This window comes from Leptinotarsa decemlineata, unplaced genomic scaffold, assembly GCF_025532065.1.
Source record: "Leptinotarsa decemlineata unplaced genomic scaffold, Ldec_3_MD MMD2_tig00026336_RagTag_RagTag, whole genome shotgun sequence".
Lineage (NCBI taxonomy): Eukaryota > Metazoa > Arthropoda > Insecta > Coleoptera > Chrysomelidae > Leptinotarsa > Leptinotarsa decemlineata.
Window position 1 is genome coordinate 7,279,326 of NW_027412692.1, and position 10,162 is coordinate 7,289,487.

Here is a 10,162-nt window from a genome sequence, read left to right on the forward strand (position 1 = left end):
TAAAAGTAGTCGAAAGTTCAAAGTTTCAAATGAAACTCCCTGTATATTACTCGATAAATTGAAACATGGTGAAAAATGCTTCAAGATGATATACATGTCCCTATACCTAAATCGTCAAGTTTTCTTAATAAAGCCGTTTTTGTGAAAAAATAGTTATTCACGTTTTACTTACAAGTGTTGAAAGTGGCATTTTATTTGGTGAGTGGGGATTATTGCAAAACGAGCGTAAGCAAGTGGAGCAAACTCACAAGCAAAATGAAATCACTTCTAACAAATGTCTCATACACATTTTTTTGTATAACGTTACTGATGATAATAAAAAAAAAATAAAGGGTCCATGGGATTTGAACACACGATCTTTGGATTACAAGGCATATGCTACCACTACATACGCCAACTCACGTTATTTTAAGAAGGATTATTGGTTAGTCATGAAGGACTTTCTACAGTTGGACTGAATACCTACTACTTCGTCATCGTCAGTAATTTCACAGGGATTTAATATTACCAATAGCATGAACTGCATGTGTGAACTTTTCTAAATGATATTTTGGTAGGTGTTCTGATTGAAGTGTTTATATCAAAGAGATTTTCAATAACAGTTGTACAAAAAATAATTTTTAAAGAATTTGATTTCTAGGTAGCCGTGGAAATATCATGCTTATGACAGTTTGGTGACTTTTATAAGTAATTGATAAATGGTTATTGACGGTGTTTCAAAAAATCGCCAAAAATGAATACAATTATTGATTATTCAAACGAAGTTCTTATGAAATTATTTATTATACACGGACAGTGTGATCAAATCATTGCCAGAACTTGTAGAAAATTCAACCAAATGTATCCTGAATCAACACCAATGAACGAGAGGAAGTTTGTAAGATTACAAAATAATTACCTTAAATATGACTCCATGTTAAAAGCGCCTTCAACATTACCAAAACCTGTTACTTCAAATGAGGACAATACTGTTAACGTTTTAACATAGTTTTATGCATATCCAGAAGCTTCCATTCGCAGTGCAGAAAAATATTTAGGTGTATCACATGCTTCAGTAGGTACAACGAATTTTGAAAAATCACGGAATGCATCCGTATAAATTTACCAAAGTTCAAGCTCTAAAAGCAGAAGACTTCGAAAATAGAATGCATTTTTGTGAATCCCTTTTGATTCATACACAGGAAGATCGGGAATTTTCGTCAAAAATAATTTGGAGCGACGAATCAAAATTTACGAGGAATGGTATTTTCGATAGAAGGAATTAACAGTTTTGGGCTGATCATAATTCTCATGTTACAAAAGAAATGGGTTTTCAAGAAAAATTTGACCTGAATGTTTTCTGTATTCTGAAGAACAATAAAAATTAGCTTTTTCATTTATGAAGACACACTGAATGCAGAGGGATATCTCCAAATATTAAGGACGACTGTAACCGATTTTTTTGAAAATTTGCCTTTAGAGGAATATAGGAATTCGTGGTTTCAACTGGACGGAGCGCCAGCTCATTCCACCCAGGAAATTTCCAGGAAACTTGACGAACTCTTCCACGATCGTTGGTTTAGGCGTTTAGGGCCGTGGGATTGGCCACCGAGATCACCCGATCTCACGCCACTTGACTTTTTTATGGGGTGTTTTAAAAGAAAGGGTACACAGTACTCCAGTGCCTACCAAAGAAGAATTTCGACGGCGAATAGTGCGGAGTATTGAAGATCTGGATCCCCAGGAAATTGAAAAAGCAACCACAAGTCGCGTACAAAAAAACATTATAAAGTGTTTAGAATGTAATGAACAAAATTTTCAGCATTTATTGTGAAAATGTGATATTTTGTTTACAATTTTGTTATTTTGAATCATCCTATTCTGTTATTGTCTGTACTTTCACATGTTTTAGCCCACAAAATCTTACTTTTTACCTAGAAATGACTGATTTTTGGTACAGTTGTTGCCTGGAAACTTTGAGCCATAGTTAAGGAAATTATTTTGTAACCTTACAAACTGCCTCTCGTTCTTTGGTGTTGATTCAGGATACATTTGGATGAATTTTTTACACGTTCTGACAATGATTTGATCAGTTTGTTCATGTGTATAATAAATAATTTCATAAGAACTTCGTTTGAATAATCGATATTTGCATTCATTTTAGAAGATGATTCAAAACACCGTCGATAACTCTTTGTAAATTACTTATAAAAGTAACCGAACTGCTATAAGCTTGATAATTCCACTGCTACCTAAATCCAAATTCTAAAAAAAATAATGTTTCTAGAAGAAGCGACTTTATTGAGAAAACTTGACGATTTAGGTATAGGGACATGATATATCATCTTGAAGCATTTTTCTTCATCTTTCAATTTACCGAGTGATATACAGGGGGTTTTATTTGAAAAAATGAACTTTTGACTACTTTTATACACAATGGAAATAATAGTAATTTCAGCACGCCCTGTATGATATGGAGTCGATTTCTTGGTATTATTCGAATATTTCGAGTTTGTCCAAACTATCATCAAAATATCAACTTTTCATGAATTGAGAGTACTGATGTACTTGATTTCAATTACGCCTATGTTTTGGATCATATTTAGCACAATTTATTTTTATCTCGAAAACAGATAGAGATAGGTATAGGATATTATCGACAAAAAAGTATTAAAATACTAGAGCAATTCCAAAAATGTATTAATATACGGGGTGTTCTATTTGAAAAAATAGAGTTGCTAGGACTTTTTGATGGAAGTGGCAACGCCGCAATGCTGAAAATATTTTAGATCGATAAAACAGGTAAGGAAATGTGAGAGGTGAAATTTTCAGAAAAATCATGCTTTGCGTTTTCCAGAAACGTCTAACCTACCATCGACCGTGAGTCACGCTGTATAACAAAATGCATCAGCATCATATTTACACTTTCTCGACACCTGATCGTTGTTTATCACTCTAGTGCCATCTATCAGCCCTGTGTGAACGTTAAAACCCCACTCTGATCGCGCAGTATTTTTAAATGTATCAAAAATGATTAAAATTAATACAAAATTCAAAAATGAGTATCATTACTACAACTATTACAAAAGCAAACTTTATACCGAAAAATAGTATTTTCTTTTCGTTTTTGTTCATAATTCAGCAGAAAATCATAAAATAAACTTTAGGGGTTGGATAAATAGTTAAGTTTAGCCTATACCTAAAAAAAATCCAACTAACTGTGAATTCGAATAGAGCTTGTCAGCGTCGGGTCACTGGCCACCTCAATTGTCCTAATTAAGACTAATTGTCGAGGAATTCGCCACTCCGAGGGTAGTCTGACAAGTTCTTGACATCAACATGAGGATAGCAGCACTAGTAAATAAAAGCTAGTGAATTTCATTGCTCATCAAACTTTCAGCCATTTTGGACGCTCAGTTGTTATGTAACAATCGTGTAAGTGAATGATCTAGTATCGAGCTAATGATCTAGTATCGAGCTAATGATCTAGTATCGAGCTGTCATTAAATATTTATTTTTGAAATGCAATACGCCCTACGAAAATCAAAGATGAGTTCGATTCTCCGCACCATCATTTACCACAGGGACATTTTGGGCACCTGAATTTGAACGTGGGCATATGGGCTTGGGAGACGATGATTGTTCAGGACGTCAAAAAACTGCAAACTAGCACTAAAAAGTGCTAGACGACCGCCAAATTGAAGTGAGAGATATAGCAGAGATTATGTACATGTCGAAAGAACGTGTTTGTCACATTTGGGTATAAATTGGTATAATGACTCTACCATGTTTGTTTATATACCACTGCATTGTCTATATGAGGGAAAATATTACTAATTGTGGACTCTCTCATTACTATCGTGATGAAAATAAATATAAACTACAACAACCATTCACTATATCATCAGTGTCGCAGAATCATCTGGGAAGATGGGTTTCAGGCTCTACAACTCTTACATTCCTTTAAAGCTAAGCGAAATTTCTGCATAAATGAACTTCTTCTCACCGATTGTTATTTTTAAACAGCTGCTTTCAACATGTTTATAAGTATAATGGTGCTAGTAACTGTAATTTATGTATACTTTTCTTGTGTTTATTCTTCTGTTTACAAATACTCCTATACCGTTATTTTAACACCTCGACACGTTTTTTGATCACCAAATGATCATCTGCACAAGCAAAAACAAGTCGATGTTGTGTATTTAGACTTTCAAAAAGCCTTCGATCAAATAGAACATTATGTTCTTCTCAGCAAATTGACAAAATTGGGACTCTCTAACCAACTGTACTCTAATTGAATCATATCTAGTTAACAGAAAACAATTCGTCGAATATGAATCTTTCAAATCGGCTCAGTACGTAGTTACATTTGGGGTACCACAAGGTTCTGATCTTGGACCTCTTTAATTTTTAATTTTTATTAATGATTTGGCAACCTCTTTGAATATTCCTAGCCTCTTATTTGCAGACGACCTGAAACTATATTATAAAATCGATGACATTACTAATTGCCAACGTATACAACATGAATTAGATGTAATCAAACTTTGGTGTAATAATAATCGCCTACAACTGAACGTATCCAAATGTGAAAATAATATCAATCACAACAAAAAAGCGAACTTTAATGTACGATTATTCAATCAACAATACTACAATCAACCGCGTAAACGAGATAAAAAATCTTCCTATAACATACAACAGTAAATTAACACTTACAACACAACAACAACGGTTGAGAAAACACATGAATGACTCCAAATATGGAAAAAAACAGTTTTCAGATCAATACCTATTCATGACGGTATTTGGAAAAAATACTTCCACCAGGAACCAGGCGCCGATTAACTGAGGAGAAGATACCTCTGGAAGAAGTAGAAGAACCAAAAAAAGTTGCAAGATCAATTAGGAGGCGGAAAGTTTCGTGGAAAAATGTATTTGAAAAAAAAATCATATTTTGAACCATCTCTATATTCAAGTACTTCCGATATGGCAGTGCATAGAAAACAGTTGACAGTAATCATAAGAAGAAAGGGAAAAACACTTGAAAAAAACAGTGAGTTAAATTTCAGTTCATCAAATATCGAGTGAAGATTACACTGAAAGATAAAGAATATTAAAAAAAGTTTGCTGTCTGCTCATAAACCTTACGTCACAATTTGATCCTACTCAAATAGGAATACTGCAAGTGCGATAATTGTTTGATGACAAATCTGAATTTTTTTTTCATTTTTCAATTTGTTATCAACAATTTACTTAGGTTGAAAATTAAAAAACGTCATCAATCATCATCATCATAGGTTTTATTCAATGTCACTCTCGATTTTTTCAGATTGTCATCTGCTATGGTTTGAAAATTTTTTATAAACAAATGCTTTGTTTATAAGATGATAACTGGAATAAATGATTGAGATTTTGAATTTTGGGCTAAATTTATACTTTGATTAATAGAGACAGTTTTTTATCGTATTTCATTCAGTTTATGAGTTTATAATAAGTTCAAATATAAAAAGCCAAGTGATAACGATGGAATGAAGAAGAACAAGATTTTTAAAATACGTTATAAAATATTAATACATTTTTTTCTCAAGAAAAAAAATGGTAATTAACAAATCCATTTTCAAGCAATCTGTTTAAAAAAATCTGTTTTTACGTTAATCAGCTGTCGCCCCCATACGAACGACAACTCTCAGAAGTTGAGAAACTTGTGCGAGCTAAGGACTAACGAGGTCTAACCTTTTAACGTGTGATTCCTAACACAGCACGGCAATGAAACGTTTGTTTCAAAAAACAATTTTTTCAATCATAAGTTGCATCAAAGATTATGTTTTCAAAAAAAAATTGAAATAGGCATGTTACAAACAACGCCTTTGTCTATAACAATTTTCTGAACAAATTTTTTCAAAATCATTCTCATGTAGCTTCTGATCATAGAAAAATGGATCGATAGTAAACAGTTTTCTGAAAAAAAATATTTTCAATGATCAATTTTAATTTTTAACCCAAGTAAATTGTTGATAACGAATTGAAAAATAACAGTTTTGTTATTTTTCCAACGAGGATCTATTCTGAGACCATTCAGAAATTGCTCAAAAAAAACTCAGATTTGTTTTTAACAATTATCGCCCCCGCAATCTTCCTGTTTAAGTAGACAAAAATTGTTAATTAACTAATGCATAAATAACTGGAAAAAATCGATAGAAATTTTTTTGATTTTTTCAATCAGTTGAAAGTCGGACGAATCAGTCACTCACTCAAATCGACCGCCGTGTTGGTCGCTGATGTAAGCCCCAGGCTGAACGATCGATTTTCACCTGCTATCGTCCAATCCGTGTTAGGAATCACACGTTAAAAGGTACGACCTCGTTAGTTCTTAGCTCGCACAAGTTTCGACTTCTGAGGGTTGTCGTTCGTAGGGGTGCGACAGCTGGTTTTTAACGGAAAAACAGATTTCAAACAGATTTTTTTTTAACAAAATGGACGTGTCTTGCGCAAATCAGAGAAGCCGTCTTAGGACGTACAGTTCCGGAAGGTTATTTTGGAAATGTTCCTCCTCTTTTGGAATCTTTTTTCAAATTTAAAAAATGTCAAATACTTTTTGATATATTTGTGAAAAATCAAACCCCATTTTTTGTCAGTTAATTGTTTATAACTTTTTTTATTTGAATAAATGAACTACAAGATATTATGCATCTTGGCCAATCCTGGCACACTTGACAAAAACGAAAGGATTATACATTATCCAGTATTTTCCTCAGTGATATATAATTCACGTTCATATTTTGAATCCAATCGCAAATAAATTAGTATCCTGGTCAAAAAGTAGTCGACTTCGGGAAAATAATAGTTAGACACCAGATTTTTTTCTAAAATAAGTTACAGCTCATATCTTTTCATTTCTAGACGAATGTCGAAAATGATTGTAGTTGTAGTTCATTGATGTAGACTTGGGGTCTGAGTTTTTGGCATTTTTAAAATCGTTAGAGTTCAAAATGAAAAAATTGAATGGGGAAATTTACTATTCTTTACAAAACATAACTCCATCATCTGAAAAGGAAATTTGAATTTTCTATTCAAGAAATATGTTTCTATGGTAGGGTCCTGAAAATTAACAATTATTTAACTGCAAAAGTCACCAAAAATACTTTCTGCGTCTGATTTTTTTAAGAACTTCAAAAAAAATAAAATAAGTACTTACTGAAATGACAAAGGTATTGATATATTTTGCATGCAGTTGTTACTCCTAGCCTACTTTCGATTCAACTGTGAAAGTAATTGTAACTATCGAATATATTATCAAATAACTATTTCTCACTCTCGTCAACATAAACGTGTTCAGATATCAATAATGTAAGCACTTATTTTTAACTTACATACGTCATTTTTAGTTATGATCCCGACTATCAGTCGTTTCTATACTGTAGTATTATTTAAAAAAAATAAAAATATTTACATGTGAAAGTTATCATCACTCGTTCCGAATTGCAACTCAACTATTTTCAATATCCGTCCAAAAACCGAAGGAATCATAATATTACAATGAAATCACAAAATTCATTTTCACTTTATTGTAGGAGAGTAGTCAGATATCCGCTTTGAAATACATCATTATTTTATCTGAGTCACAATAATATTATTATTCTGGATTCCTAAATAAATAGTATACGTAATAGAGGAAAAATAATTTTCCAAAAAACTGTATATTATAAGATTTCTTGGAATGTTTACAAAAATCATGGAGGAAGCGATAAATTAACATATTCCTGAATAATTGGAATGCCATTTCTTAAGCGAACATCAATACAGTTGATTTCATTTACATTACAATTTTTTTCTGGAATTTCTAATTTCTGATTCGGTTAAGAATGCATATCTCACAATTTTATTAGAGTCTATCTCTTCCATTATCTGAAATAGAGTTTTTTTTTCAATCAAACTGTTGTTGAATAAGAGCTTTTCTGATATATTAATATTATGAATTGAATTTTATCATCGATTCCGAAAGCTGAATTTCATTAGTTCGGACTTCCATTGTCTGATGTTATATAAAATGATTTGAAATCCCTGAAAGAACTAAAAAAGCAGAATTAAAAAATCAATGAACAAGAATAAAAGTGAACAGCTGAAAAAAACAATTATAATAAGCAAAAAAAACCTGACATGAAATAATAGTGAAATAAAATACAAGTAAAAATGGAACAAATTGGACAAAAATATAAAAATACAATTGAGAAGTTAAGAGATTCCAGGCCAAGTTACTTCACGACGTTTCGATTGTTAGTATCCACAATCGTCTTCGGGTGTTAGCTGTTAGATCAGAGGATGTGAAGTCTATAATTAAATAACTACTCATTGAACAACATTATCCGTTTAGAGAACAGCTGAAGAAGGTTCATTTTACCTCCCTTTAACATCGAATCAATAGCGAGAGCTCTCTCTCTAACTCATGACTTAGTTTAGTAACTGAGAAGTCAGCTCAAGCAGATCAGCAAACACTCATACTAAAATGATGAGTCGGAAACACCTGAGGTGAAAAACCCTTGCACAACTGATTCTAATGTATCGACAAAAATAGCTGCTGTTCACTCTCATATAGAAATGTTGCAATGGTTATTAGAGAATGTTGCACCGTGAATACCCGATTAAGTCATTATCGGCCAATCAACTGGAACCTCTTCAGGAGGCTATCTTGGTAGCCATAGAGGTTATACCAGATGATGAGAACACTTATTGACTTATTTGAAACCGATGGATTGTTAGACATTCTAAAATACCTATTGAGTTATGTTCTTAATGGATATCATATCTTATTAATCTCCATTATTTTTTAAATATTCTTTCTCTTCCAAAATGATGTTGCGTTTCAATTCATTCAACAATTGAAATATTTGGTTTCTCTTCGATTTTTTATTTTACATTCTGAATGTTTAATAAAACTCAATTTATTATGCCACTTACACGATCACTAATATTTCGTCATCACCACTTGTTGTGGAATTTCACAAATTTTCAATAGTTCCTTCTGTTCCCTATCATTGAATTGATGTTTCATCATGTTGAATCCTTTAACACTTGAATTGATCTCAAATCTTATGATGAAAGATGAGAATCGATCTACATCTGAAATATTATTTTATAATAATTACAAGTCGGTTTTCTTCCATTATGTTTTTTACCATCTTTACGACTCCAACTGACCTCCCTGTAAATTTATTTCAGGAGCAAGTCTACAGAGGAGATGGATGTCGAGTTTACGACAACAACTAACCTCCCTGTAAATTTAGTTGGGGAGCGAGTCTACAGAGGGGATGGATGTCGACTTTACGACTCGAACGGACCTCCCTGTGAATTTAGTTCGGGAGCGAGTCTACAGAGGCGAAAAAGCCCTTCACAGCTGAATCTAAGGCTGAATCAGGTGTAGCTGACGTGCAAAAACCCTCATATGGAAAGGTTGTCGTGGGTATCAAGGTGGGAATTTTGCAACTTGACTATCCGACTACCTCACCAACAGAGCATATACTTTGTGACTGCCCCGCTGGAGTCCGAATCAGGTTTTTAGAGTAAGGCAGAGCCGTACTCTTACCATCTGACCTGAAAGACCACTTACCATACAAACTAATCGGCTTCGTTAAGAATCTGGGTTTATTTGGCCGCGTGTGAATAGGTGTGAGCCACAATAAACCCTTGCGGGTTGCGGTGGAGGGTCGAATAGATCCACTTACTTTGGGACTAACCTAACCTAACCCCTATGAACGACAATCCTCAGAAGCCGAAACTTGTGCGAGCTAAGAACTAACAAGGTCTTACCTTTTAACGTGTGATCCCTAACGTGTGATATGATGTCATTTTGCACATGCTCCTCTACATTCAATTGTAGTTTGATTCATTTTCATTGCAGTCTAAACTGAAGGTGAGGTCATCTCTATGTTATGTGGATATTAAAAAGTTTTTGATTTCAAATTGAAGGGGCTATATTTCCAGGAGGAATCAATTTTTGAGAAAGAAATGTTTTGGCTTCCTATTTCTTCATCTTTATGGTCTTCTTCGTGTATTTCGAGGGGACATTTTCTTCTAGTATTCATGTAATAGTGATGAGACACTTTTTCCATAAAAATGCTTTTTTGAATCAGTATACAGCAGCATACGTTTTCCTTGTCCTTCATTTATGATGCGAAATTGTGAA

The 10,162-nt window shown here is 33.2% G+C and overlaps 1 protein-coding gene across 1 annotated transcript in view; it reads right to left on the minus strand.

Moving 5' to 3' along the window:
* LOC111503079 (glucose dehydrogenase [FAD, quinone]) overlaps positions 1–7,327 on the minus strand; it is a 38,370-nt gene extending 31,043 nt beyond the window's left edge. The window contains exon 1 of the mRNA XM_023157307.2: positions 7,178–7,327. The gene's annotated coding sequence lies outside the window, so the exon portion shown is untranslated. The remainder of the gene's footprint in view (positions 1–7,177) is intronic.
* Positions 7,328–10,162: the final 2,835 nt, after the last annotated feature.